Source organism: Eschrichtius robustus, chromosome 13 (assembly GCF_028021215.1).
Source record: "Eschrichtius robustus isolate mEscRob2 chromosome 13, mEscRob2.pri, whole genome shotgun sequence".
NCBI lineage: Eukaryota > Metazoa > Chordata > Mammalia > Artiodactyla > Eschrichtiidae > Eschrichtius > Eschrichtius robustus.
The window spans coordinates 79,575,904-79,589,457 of NC_090836.1; the positions used below are offsets into that span (position 1 = coordinate 79,575,904).

General features: G+C 39.1%; 1 protein-coding gene across 1 annotated transcript in view; it reads left to right on the forward strand.

Moving 5' to 3' along the window:
• The window catches only part of CRADD (CASP2 and RIPK1 domain containing adaptor with death domain), a 260,459-nt gene that overhangs the window by 48,733 nt on the left and 198,172 nt on the right, over positions 1-13,554 (forward strand). Inside the window, exon 2 of the mRNA XM_068560652.1 lies at positions 9,933-10,006. The gene's annotated coding sequence lies outside the window, so the exon portion shown is untranslated. The remainder of the gene's footprint in view (positions 1-9,932; positions 10,007-13,554) is intronic.

Below are 13,554 nucleotides of genomic sequence, written 5' to 3' on the forward strand. Positions count from 1 at the left end.
TGCTATCATAAACATCTTTGTATACGCATCCTTTAGGAAACATTCTTTTTTAAAGTAGGTAATTAATCTGAGAATACAATTATATCTAAAACCATTCAGACTCCCTTCAAAGGTGTTCTCCCTGCCCATCCCCATCTCCTTCTCAAATGTAATGATTCTTATAGTCTTGGTGTGTGTACATTTTCATGTACTTCCCTATGCATTGAGAGAGAGAAGAAAGGAAGGAGGGAAGGAGGGAGGGAGGGAGGGAGAGAGAGAAAAAGAGAGAGAGAGAAAGAGATGCGTTTTGTTTGTTTTGGCACTGGTTTTAGTTTTACATCAGTGGGATCATCCTGTGTGTCCTGATTTTCACCTTGTTTACTTTACTTAACAACAGGTCTAGGAGATCTTTCCACATCATAATTTGAACTCATTCTTTTTTTAACTGCTATGTAGAATTCCAGAGCCATTTAACAAACATTTATTGAGTCCCACTGTGTGTCAGAGTCTGGGGATTCAGAGACTATTTTCTCATGAAGTTTTACTGTCGCAGTGTGGATATGCTAAATTTAATATTCCCATTTTGATGAATGTGTAGGTTTTTTCCCAAAGACAGATGCTTAGAAGAGGAATTACTGAGTCAAAATATATGAAAATTTAAAAGTATCTTGACATGTAATATAAAATTACCTTCCAGGAAGGGAGACCAGTTTATATTCCCAAGGGGAATGCTAGCCTCCTAATTTGGTAGATGGAAAATTTCAGTTTAAATTTGCATTTTTTATATTACTACTGAGATTGAATATTTTTCCATATTTATTAGCCAACTGTATTTTCTTTATGGATTGTTAAAACTTTTTTTTTTTTTTTGCCCAACTTTTAATAAGGTCTATTTTTGTGTTTTATTATTTATTTGCATAAATATTTAATATATTGTGGATATTTTTCTTCTGTAGTTTTTGTTGCAAATATTCTTTCCTATTTGTTTTTTGTATCTAATTTTTAAAATGACTCCCTGATGGACAGAAAGATTTTATTTTTTAAAGGTTTCATTTTAATGGAGTCAAAGAGTCCATTTTTTCTCTTTTTTTCCCATTGTATTTATACTTACAAAGTCCTTCCATAAATCAAGATAAGATAGAAAACCATATATTTATTTAGCTATTGGTTTCATTTTTAACATCAAACTTTTTAATCTAACTGAAAAAAATTACTACTTTAACTTTATTATTTTTTCCCCAAACTGTTCTCATACAAATTACTGAATGACTCCTATGCTCACTGTATCTGATGCCACAGAACTCTATCTCCATACAGCCACTCAAAACCCTTTTTTATTTACATTTTTTACTTTCATCATTGATCCCACTCCTATTTTTTATGTACCATAGACACCTACCTTAAAATGTGTTACATAAGTCCTCATATAATGTATACATTCTTATAAAATAAGGATTGCTCGTTGCACGTGCTTAAAATATATATTCAGTGTAAAATCCCACAGATCATTCTGTGTTTTACTGTATGTCTCACTAGAGTTGTGTCTATTTTGTACATCTTTTCAAATAATCCATTGTTGGTTTGTTCATGTCCTCTATTTTATTTCTGTCTCTACCTTTATTATTTCTTCCTTACATTTCACCAGGCTTATTTAATTTTTTTTCCAATTCCACAAATTAAGAGTTCAGCTTATTTTCTTTCAATTTCCCGTTTTCTAATAAATGTATCTAAAGCTATAAACTCTCTTTTTGGTACTACTTTAATTGTATTTCATAATTTCTTTCACGTAGCATTTCCAATGTTTTTAATTCCAAGCATTTTTAATGCTCCTTACAGCTTCTGCTTTAATCCAAGCATGACTTCAGTAGAATTTATTTTAGTTTTCAGACACAAAGAATAATTTTTAATATCCTTTTGTTATTGGTTTCTAATTTTTGTTAGAACATTATTGGTAAGATGTTAACTGTACTTTGTTAAGATTGCCTTTGTGATTAATTTTTGTGGGTGTTCTATGTTGCTTGGAATGAATATGCATTACCTGCTTGTTCCATGTTTAAGTTTATTATTTGTTTTTTCAAATAAGCCATACATTTGTGTGTGTGTGTATGAGTGTGTGTATGTGTTTTTTTGTTTTTTGTTTTTTGTTTTGGTCAGCTTGACCTAAGAGTTTCTGCCAAGGACATTTGAAATATCCAGCAGCAATTATATCTTCTGTTTCTCCCCACAGTTCTGTCAGCTGTTATTTTATTTAGTGGGGAGATGGTCACAGTCATTATATTTTATAGAACTTGGTCCCTTTCTCTAATGCATGATGTCTCTTGTTATCCCTTGTGCTTTTTGGTCTTGAATTCCGTTTTGTCTGACAGCAAGTATTTCTAAGTAATTAATTTACTTTCCTTAATCTTGTAGCATCCTTCTATATTTATTTCTCTTCTTTTAAGAGTTTCTTCAAAAAGGTCTTGATAGGATAAACCTTCTGAGTCTTTTTTTCTTTTTTGTTGCACACACTCACATGGAAAAGATAATTTAGCTGCTTATAAATTTCAACATAAGGCATCTCGGTTTTGTTTTTCCCTAATCCTCTTTGTCAGTCTCTAAGGGCTTTCAAGCTGAAAAAAATTTCCTTAATCTGGTAAATTCTGTCATCCCTTCAAACATTTCCTCCCCTTTGTTTTTTCTCCTTTTGGGATTCCTATTGATATGGAAGATCTCCTAGCTCAGCAATTTTTTTCTTTAGGTGTATTTCTTGAGTTATTAATCTCATTTATTGAGTTATTTTTATAAATCATGTATCACTTTTTTTTGTAGCCAGGTTTTCCACTTGGTTCTTTATTCTATTAGTTCTGATATCATGTTACCACTATTGTCTCTTATTTGTTTCAAGATTTTTATGCTTATTTAGCAATAGTTATTTATCTACTCATTAATTCTGCTTCTCTTCTTGTTGTCTTTCTTTGATAGTGATGCTCTTCTTTTCAGGTTTCTACTCCCCTGGGAGCATCAGCTCCAGTATATGGCAATATATACTGGGGAGCTGTTAGGCCTTGGGTTATGGTGGGTCAGGTCCTGGGAGGGCGTGGGGCTCCACCCTCAGGATGGAGAGTGCCCCTCACCCTCCCACCCCTGTCCCACAGTATGGGCTTGAGCAACCTTTGTTGTCTCCTGCCCATCACCCATAGAGCAGGTCACCTGTCCCTTAGGGAACCTCCATTACTTCTGTCCTTCACTTGAGCTTTTTCCAAGAGTTTCTCTCACCTAGGGATGGGCAGGAGAGCAGGAGGGAGGACCTGGTGCTCAGCCAGTCTACCTGCACCTGTTGTTTTCTCCTTCTCACCCAGCCAGCTCCAGGGCCACCTGCCAATGTGTTACCCTGCCAACCTGGCACTACGGGGTGGGTGCCGCCGTTTTTCTGTTTCTCTAGAGGCATCAGGCACACAATCCACCCAGAATATTGTGAGAGAGAAGGAACGCAACTCCTAAACAACCCCTGGCCGGGAGGCCAGGCCTCCTGGATTGTCCTCTCTCCCCCCACTGGCCCTGTCCTCCAGGAGGTTCTCGCGGTGTTCTGGTGGGGTTTGCAGAGCAACACACACCCCTCATGTTCTGGCCCGTGGCTGCTCTGAACTCATCCCCTGCTGCTCACCAGCCCCAGCCCCTTCCTGTTCCTGGAGGCATCAGACACATTCCCTCCCAGGGTCCCTGTGCTGTTGACTTTTGCTCCTCTGCCCGATGGACTCTTCTACCTGCTGGAATCTGGTGGAGGGAATTCCTTACCTCCTTCAGGTCTCTGCTCAGTGAGGCCTTCTCTGAGCATATGCCCCACGAATGCAGGCCTGGTCGTTCCCCATCCTGCCAGGGCCCAACACCCTCCAGATAACACGAAGAGTCATTTTGTTAAGTTGTCCCCTCTGCCAATTCCACTGAGATTTTGATTAGGATGTGGGGGGGGGGGGTCTTAGGTATTTTATTGGAATTGCATTAAATATGAATTTGGACAGAATTAGCCATTTTACAATAGTTTAGACTCTCTTATTGAAAGAATGTGCTAAGTATGTTAGTTTCCCAGGCTGCTGTAACAAAGTATCACAATGGGGTGGCTTAAAATAAGAGAAATTTATTCTCTCACAGTTCTGAGGCTGGAAGTCCAAAACCAAGGTGTTGCCAGGGCCATGCTCTCTCTGAAGCCTCTAGAGAAGGGTCCTTTGTTGCCTCTCTCTAGCTTCTTGTGGTTGCCTGTAATTCTTGGAGTTCCTTGGCTTGTAGCTGCATCATTCCAATCTCTGCCTTTATAATCACACGGTCATCTTCCTTCTGTGTGTGTCTGTGTCCAGATTTCCTTCTTCTTATAAGGATACTAATCCTTGGATTACGACCCACCTAATCTAGCATGATTTCATTTTAGCAAAGACCTTATTTCCAAATAAGGCTATAGTCACAGGTTTCGGGGAGACATTATAGGTGGGCACTATTCAATCCAGTACAGTAAGTCCCTCTCTTTTTATGTCTTTGTGGCTGTTTGGGAAGGGGATAGATACATAGTTTTTTAAACCATCATATTTTTGAGCTGGTAATTACTATGAAAGGAATGTATTTTGGATAGTGGAAGTAGAAGACCCCCACCAGATTCCTACTAAGCTCTCCTGTTAGTAGACATGAGATTCCCATCAGTAGAATCAGAAAGAGATTGTTAATAAGTGACAGGATCATTATTTCTACTCTGCAGAGGACTTGTTCTTTTGTCCTTTTCTGTTAGTAGATAACTATGTATTTTTTGAACAGATAAATTCTTTTTTGACTTGGCACACAGAAGTGACTTTCTGGGCTGACCAGAAAGGACACATAAATTAATTTTAGTGTGAGTTAATCAGACGGTTCAGCAGTAGGTGGGGCAGACCCAGGCATACGGAACTGACACTTCAGGTGATGGAAGAGCAGCAGTGGGAGGAGGGAAGAGGGATTCTGAGAGAAGAGGTTGTTTCCATCTCAGGTTCTGTAGCCATTCATTCAGCCTCCAGGCAGAGAGAGTAACTGGATGCTGAGAGTAGTGACAAAAACACATGCTTGACTCTGACACTTAGCAATTGACCTCTGGGTAAGCATCTTATTGTCATTGAGGCTTAGTGTTCTCATCTGGAAAATGGGGCCCTAATACCTCAGAATGTGGTTGTTAGAAGTTTACGAGATAATATAGAGAGAATTCCAAGTACAGTGTCTGGTCCCTGACAGGTGTTTAAAAAATGTTAGTTCCTTCCCCCAAACACTCCTCAATCTTTTCCCTTTCCATTGGAACGTTAAAAACAATGGGCAAGAAAATGAATGCTACAATTTTCAGGGAATGTGAATATCTTGATATTACATTTACAATTCTATTTCTCGTTATATCCTAGCCGTGTTTCTTTCAGTTATTGCCAAGTTGGGAACACAATTGGCAATTAAAAAACATGCTTTACTCTTTCATTCTTGTTCTTCTGCATTTTAGCCCAAGACTTTTACTTTCTCAAACTGTCTCACTTTGTCACGTATCCGGCTCCTAGAGCGTAAGCAGGTGGTGGGTAGAGGTAGTCCCCTTTGTATAGAAACATTTATAGCGTCTATTCCCAGAGTTACATGGCACATTTTCACTTTGTTCCTCTTGTTCTTTCACTCCGCTTTCACACTTTTGCAAAACAGCTGCTGTTGTTAGCTCTTCTAAGTACCCTTGTGAACACTGGGAATCGTCCTATTGTCAAAATCTTTGCAGCTGGCTCCTGGCTAGTATTTCGTAATCCATTCTGAAAATTTTAATAGCCCTTAGTTTTTCATGTCAGTTGTGTTTCCTGTCTTACAGATAATTGTGAGTCACCGTCAAGGCTTGGTTGGCCCAACTCTTCCCTTTTTCACGTGACTTTAAGACGTGCTGGGAATTCAGATTCCTAAGGCTGATAGAAACTAATTCTTTTCTGTTTGGTGTTACAACTTTGCTCAAAGACATTATTATTTATTCCACTTCTAAGCATTGATTTGTCCTTGAAATCTGTGTGATTTATCCTTCTGATATGCGTGGGTGTTTTCTAAATTTTCTTCTTTTTTAATTTCTTTGTGAATGATTCTTAAAGAGCTTTGGACTTTTGAGTGGGTACCAGACTTTTCAATTTCACGGACCAATGAGAAAGAAAACAAAAAAGTTGAGGACTGAAATCGTGTTGCCAACATTTTATTTTGCCAGGAGTATACATTTGAAAAAAACAACCCACCGCTTTCTACCATTGTCATTTCATAAAAGAACATTTTAACATTCAAGCAAGTAAGGCAGTAATCCTGCAATAAATGACAGTCTTTTAAGTGGAATGCATTTTGAAAAAAACTTGCTGCATTGTCCTTTTTCTCTTTTTGCCTGGATCCAGTGAAAATCTCTACAAAGACATGTGAGAACTGCTGCCTTCAGAGCCTGATCTATAGCCTCTCACATGGTGGCTTTGAGCGTTTTCTGTTACCTTCATTGTGTCAAGGTTGCTCCTACCTGGCATTTTCCCCTCACGCTCCAGCAGCATTCAAAGACCTCTCCTTCTGGCAAAGGCTTCACTGCCACACTGGACAGCCTTGACTGTCAATTCTGCGAGGCTAGACGTCAAAGGAGCTGGTGGTAGAGAAAGCCCAGCAGAGGCGGCAGCTGTTAGCTCTGAGGACACGGAGCAGCTGTCTGCTGTCGTTCCAGAGCTATCTCATCATTTATTGTGCACAAAGGTGGCTTTACAACTCTCCATCCTTGTTCTTCTCCCCCAGCCCAGGAGAACCCAATGTCTTTCATGGTGCCATGACTCAAGATCTTTGCCATTTGTCTTCCTTTCCTTCAGGGCTTTCAATAGTTTTTTTGTGTCATAGACTAGAGTGTTTCAATGTCAAATACAAAATGCAGGCCTCCACAGAGCAAGGATTCCTACCCTTTTGCCTTTGATTAGATTTTCTTTCTGAATTCCAAATAACAGCCTCTGCAAAATTGGGAAGAAGATGAAGTGTCAGGTGTGGCTGGACTTTCCTCTCCGCATTCTCCATTTCAGTTCCATCCTCCTTTCCTCCTGAGAGCTGGTGACTTTGTGCTGTCATTTGCTCTTCCTCCAGAGGGCAAGTAATCTGATAAAACCACTCATAGTAAGGAGCTAGAAGCGTAATTTCCCCCCTGCCGGATGTTCTTACACACTGTGAAGTAGAAAGAGAGCTCACCTTTGGAGTCTGAACGAGTTAATTCCAGCCCTGGCTGTAGTTGCTGCTATGGGACTTGGGCAATTGATATAGTTTCTCTGAGATTCTGTTTCTTCATCAACAAAATGAGAATGATAATCGTGTCTATCTCACAGGCTTGATGTCAAAATTAAACGCGATTGCGAGTAGTCAAAATACTTTATAATCTGAAAAGTGTTTTGATTGTTTGTTAGTCTTTTCCTTGGGTTATAAACAGTAGAAACCTACTTGAGCTAGCTTGAGTAAGGATACTGGGTTTGCCCAAGTCTCATATAAGGCAAGATTGAGGGCCTGTGGGAAATCAAGAGGTTCTCTTCCTCTTGGAGATCCTTCTAGTGTTCAACAGTATCTTCTGCTCTCCTTCATAACGCCCAGTTAAGTTGTATTTCCAAGCCCTCCTTACTTCTAGGTGGAACTATGTGACTGTGGGAAGAAGTGATATAGGCCTCTTCTAGGCCTGGTTACAAAATGTCCCATGTGATTTTCTATGTTCCCTCCCTTCAGTATTGGGATGGGGTAGAATGATGCCCAGGGACTCTTGAAACCACAAGACTGTGGAGACATGAGATGAGATGAAAACATCCTGGGTCCCTGAGTCACCACTTGGGGAAAGCTGCATGGGAGAGCCACCCAACCAAAAACATTAGTGTTGGACTTTGTGTGAACAAGAAATAAACTTGTATTGTGTGCAGTCACTGAGATTTGGGATTGTTTCTTACAGTAGTTAGTCTACACTAATACACCATATCTTGAGTCTGCTTCCCCCTACCCCCCGGCATCATTTATTTCCCTTGCTGCACACCAGCTTTCTCTGCCTTCTTATTCATCACAGTGGAAAATGGCCACCAGCAAAAGCAACCAAGTTGACCCCTCTTCTGTTCAAGAGAACGGCTTGATCGCAACTAAGACACATTTCATATTTCAAATTCCTTTGAGAGAACTGAGTTAAGTCCAGCTGGTTTTGGATGCTGATCCGTGAACCAACCCACATGTGATATCTGTGAGGATAAGGAGGAGGGGCAGTTTCCAGAAAGGCAGTGCTGGGCAGCCAACTCCAAACATGCTTACCACAGTGCTCTATACTTGTGATAACATTTTAAAAAAGGAACATGGGAGGAGTGGAGACATACTTTTCTTCTTACATACCCCCCAAAAGAATGCGTCTCTAAGGAAGGCTTGGCTTTTCAGTCATCAGGTAATGGTTTACTTCTTGGGGGCAGGATAGCCTTTCCCAACTGCCCTCAAACAATATTGGTTTAATGTAACAATATTGCCCATCCAGTGTCATGAGGCACTGGGTTAGGGGCTGCATGTTCTGCACCACACCAGGCATGATGACCACGCTAATATCTGCAGTAGGTAAGGGGCAGGAATCATTGTCGGGTGCATTGGTACTTCAAGTGGGATGCAACAAAGTCCATAAAGTGACCTTGGGATGGTGTCGTAAAAGATGGCAGACAAGAATAGGAGTTTGATTCCTTCCAAAGCACGGAATGAATATCACAAAACAAAAAAGTGGCTCACAGAAATGTCTGCTTTTCCGTGTAAACAACTCTCCATATCAATGTCACCTCCCACCACCTAAAAGGTAAAAGTCAAGTTTCTGAGGTGGCGCACAATGCCCTTGGTGAATGGCTCTTTCCAGCCTGACCTCCCAGTGGGTCCTCACACACTCCATCCACTAGCCTCTAACCACACTGAACCAGGAGCATTTCCCTGAGAGGATCATGTTCTCTAAAGCCTCACTTTTCAATGTATGCTTTCCCCTCTGCCTGAACTATCCCTTTACCCTTACCTACAAAGAATCCTGCCTGATGTCAGGACTCAGCTCCAGCACACCTTCCAGGACTAGCAGTCCCTAGTTAGTGTTAAGCCATCTCTCTTTCCTGCTCCATTGTAATATCTAAATATGCCTTGTTTTTTTTAAACGACATTTTTTCTAAGTGTGAAGATCAAAAAATGTTAATGCTACCAACTTTGAAAAGTTCAAATAAGCCCAAAAAACAAAATAAAAATCTCCCATCATCCCACCCTTCAGGGGGAATATATGTGCAGTACACACACACACACACACACACAAAGCACACAACACATGTACATATACATATAATTTCCAAAAATATTTTGCTTTTGTACTTGCTTTTCCCTCTTAACAAATGTATCATGAAGTTCCTATTCATCTACAATACAATTTTTAATGAATATGTAATAACTTGTGGATATCCCATAATTTATTTGAGCAAACTTATTGTTCGATGTTTATGATTGTTTCTAATTTTTCATTGTAGTAAATAATTCTGGGATGAATAACCTTGGATGTAAATCTTTGCATATCTCTCTGGTTATTTCTTTAGGATAAAAACCTAGAAAGAGAGTTACTGCGTCAAGGGGTATGCAAAAAAGATCCAAAGGCAAGAAAGCAAAGAGAATTACTGTCTTGGGTCCCTTTCTCAGAAAGAGGAAAACTTTCCCAGGAACCCTCCTCCCCAGAAGATTACTCTTTTGTCTCAGGGACAGAATTGCATCATGTGTATATGCAGAAACCAGGTACTGGCAAGGGAAGGGAGACTACCTTTGGCTTAGACCACCCAGATGTAGCCTATCACACCCAATACCTCAAAAAAATGGCCTTCTGTTATTAAGGAAGATTTGAGAGTAGCTGTTTTATTTCACATATTGTACAAATATTCATATCCTTTCAAAAGTGACTGTGTTTTACTTTCTGAACCCTACAGAGCCCAAGGCTGTGTCTGCCATATAGTCAGCCCCAAATGAAGACTTGTCAGATGAATGAAGCCTACATATACAGGTACCTATATACAGTTTGGTGTGTGTTTTGTAGTAATAAGTAAGAACAGGTGGGAGAGTGGTTCACCGTACAATTGACCTCTAGAGACTGGATAGTTGTGGGATATAGACTCAAGGCAGCCTGGGAACAGAATAAGAGATTTTCCCAGGACATATCAGCCAGTTACATCCAAAACTCAGCTTACTTTTCTACTAGTTCAATGTATTTTCCATTGGTCAGCTTTTGAATCAGTTTTACAATGACCATTATTACAATTCCATCCTTATTTAAGCCAAAAGAGCTTTGATGGGCTATGGAGAAAAATATCCATCACCTGGAGAAATAAAGCAACCCAGATATTAATTATAGAACTGTTCACCTTGACAGAGATCCTTATGTGAATGAGTCCTTGTATAATTATTATTAGAATGAATTTGCAGTTAGAAGAAGTTGTCAAGGTCTCTTAAGGCTAGAGTTACAGAATTCTGAAGAGCAATAGAAAGAAATATCGGTCTATTGTTGAAGAATTAATATGGTAAGTCATCAGTTTGAATCCTGAGGTTTATGGGAACTGAATAAGTGTTTGTGTGTAGGGGGCACTGCTGTAAGCTTCTTTTGACAATGGAAGGCTTGGAAATTTGTCTTACAAACCCAGGACCTTGCGTGAGAAAAGTGCAAGTTTTAAAATTTCTTGATTAAAAATAAAAAAGGAATTTTTTTTTTTTTTGGTTTAGGGACAGAAGTTAAGAACAGCCTTCTAATGGAGCCTTAAATAAATGAACCAGGCTTCCTTTTTTATGTGGTTAATGATCTACATCAGCACAGTCATATATTAGCATCATCTTCCAAGATGATGAATAATTATGCACCCTTTGGTCCATCAATAACTGACTACCTCTGCGTCTCTATTCCTGCCCTGCAAATAAGTTCATCTGTACCATTTTCTAGATTCCACATATATGCATTAATATAAGATATTTGTTTTTCCCTTTCTGACTTCACTCTGCATGACAGACTCTAGGTCCATCCACGTCTCTACAAATGAGACTTGTGGACACAGGCAGGGAAGGGGAGGGCGGGATGAACTGGGAGATTAGGAATGACATATATACACTACCACGTGTAAAATAGATTGCTAGTGGGAACCTGCTACACCGCACAGGGAGCTCAGCTCAGCTCTCTGTGATAACCTAGATGGGTGGGATTGGGTAGGTGAGAGGGAGGTCCAAGAGGGAGGGGATACATGTATACATATAGCTGATTCACTTCGTTGTACAGCAGAAACTGACACAACATTGTAAAGAAATTATACTCCAATAAAAAAAAAAAATAACCAACTACCTAGTTACGTTACCATAACCAACCTTCCTGTGAAAACAGTTATTTAGATGTGTAATTATTGATAATGCAATTAAATTGATTTTACAATAATTTATCTAAATCTAACAGTTTTTATGGTCTGCTTTTTAAAAAAATAAACCGTAGGGAATGAATGCATCAAATCGCTCTTTCTTAGCTTTACTGGGATTTTTCAATAATTAAACATTGAAATGACTTTTGCCTGAAGGAGATATGGACTGTTCAAGGTTGTGTAATTGATTATGAAATTCAGTAATTGACTGCAAAGTTCTATAATCCTCCATCATCCAGAGATGAGAGCAATCAATGACAAGCTGATGAGAATTAATGAGTGAATTACAAAGTGTTAAGTGTTAAAATTCATTGGCACTCAGGTGTATGAAGAGATTAGAGAAATGCGCTGGTAAGAAAAGAGCCATATGATTCTGCCACCACTGTCCTCTCCTTGCCTCACCCAGACAGAGTCTCTGAGCGTGGGTAGTCATCCCCAGAGCCCAGGCCTTGCCTGCTCACTTTGATATAATGTTCAGAGGTGGAGGATTAAGTTAGGACTGATGTTATGGACTGAATGTTTGTGTGTCCCTCCTCCTCCACCCCGTACTCCCAAATTCATATGATGAAGCCCTAACCTTCAATGTCATGGTATTTGGAGAAGGGGCCTTTGGGTTAGGCTAGATCACGAAGGTGGGTCCTTATGATGGGATTAGTGCCCTCATAAGAAGAGAAAGAGACAGCAGAATGCTCTGTTATGTGAGGACACAATGAAAAAGTGGCCAGGAAGAGAGCTCTCACTGGGAATCCAATTGGCCAGCACCTCAATCTTGGACTTCTCAGCCTCCAGAACTGCAAGAAATAAATGTCGTAGGTTTAAGGCACCCAGTCTATGGTATTTTGTCATGGCAGCCTGGGCTAAGGCAGACTGAGATCTAGGCTTCTGAGGATTTGATGAACAAATTGGACTTCTCAGGTGTATTGTCCCATGACTATACCTTCCTTTGTATTAATATCTTTCCTCATTTTTATTAGCAACCTTATCACACTTCATCAGCACTTATAGAATATGCAATTTGGCTTCATTACTTTATTGCCTAAGTATTTATTAAACATATACTAATGTAGCCTCTCTGGCCTTCGGCTTTGAATAAGATATGAAGGTAACTAAGCATCAGTCATTGCAATTGAGAACTTACACCTCAGTTTACACCTGAGTCGTAAAAAAATAACTGACAATAGAGGACTGTGAACTAGGTGCTATGGGAACCCAGGGAGTGCGACTTCCAGAGCATTCCAGGAAGGCTTTCAAGAGGGGTGACTTTTGAGTTTTACTAAATAACAAAAATGCATATGAAAATTAATATTAACACTCTAAATTATGAAACATATTAAACATACAGAAGACACAGAAAATACTATAACGGACATCCGTATATCCACTACTCAAATGAAATACAAGTAAGCTTTGTTTTAGATAGCTCCCCCTTACTCTTTTTTTTTTTTTTTTAATTTTTAGAAATAAAATGCAATAGTTACAGGTTAAGTTCCATCCTTCAACCCTTTATTTTTTCCTCATCCGGAAGTAATATCTATCCTGAAATTGATGAGTGTCATCATATATATTTTGCAATGCTTACTACATAGGTGAGTGTGTATACATAGAATTGTTATATGTATGTTTTAAACGCACTTCATAGTGTTCTTCTAAAATTTGCAATCTTGTTGTTAGCACATGTTTTTGAGATTTAGTCACATATAGATAGGCTATTCCTCTACTTTTTCTGGGGCTGCTGTGAATCAGTAATGAAATAAACTTTCTTATCAATATCTCATGTGCATTTGAAAGAGTATTCTCTAGTTTAGATGCCTGCAAATGGAGCTTTTAAACACCATTTTAAAGAAATTCTCAGACTACGTTTTAATCATTTCAGGAAAGTGTTGTTCTAACCCATGGAACTGCTTCATCACTTGAACACAAACTACAGTATGAATCTTGCTGGTAACAAAACAACACAATCATTATTTATTCAGGCTTCCTATACGCCAGGCACTGTTATACGTGGTATATATGAATTACTTCTTTCATATATAACTTCACTTGTTCTTTTTTTTAATTTCAACTTTATTTGTATAACAAAAAGCTTTCATTTTAATGAAGTCCAACTTTTTTTTTTCATGGATCATGCTTTTGAGAAATTTATCACTGTAGCATAAAA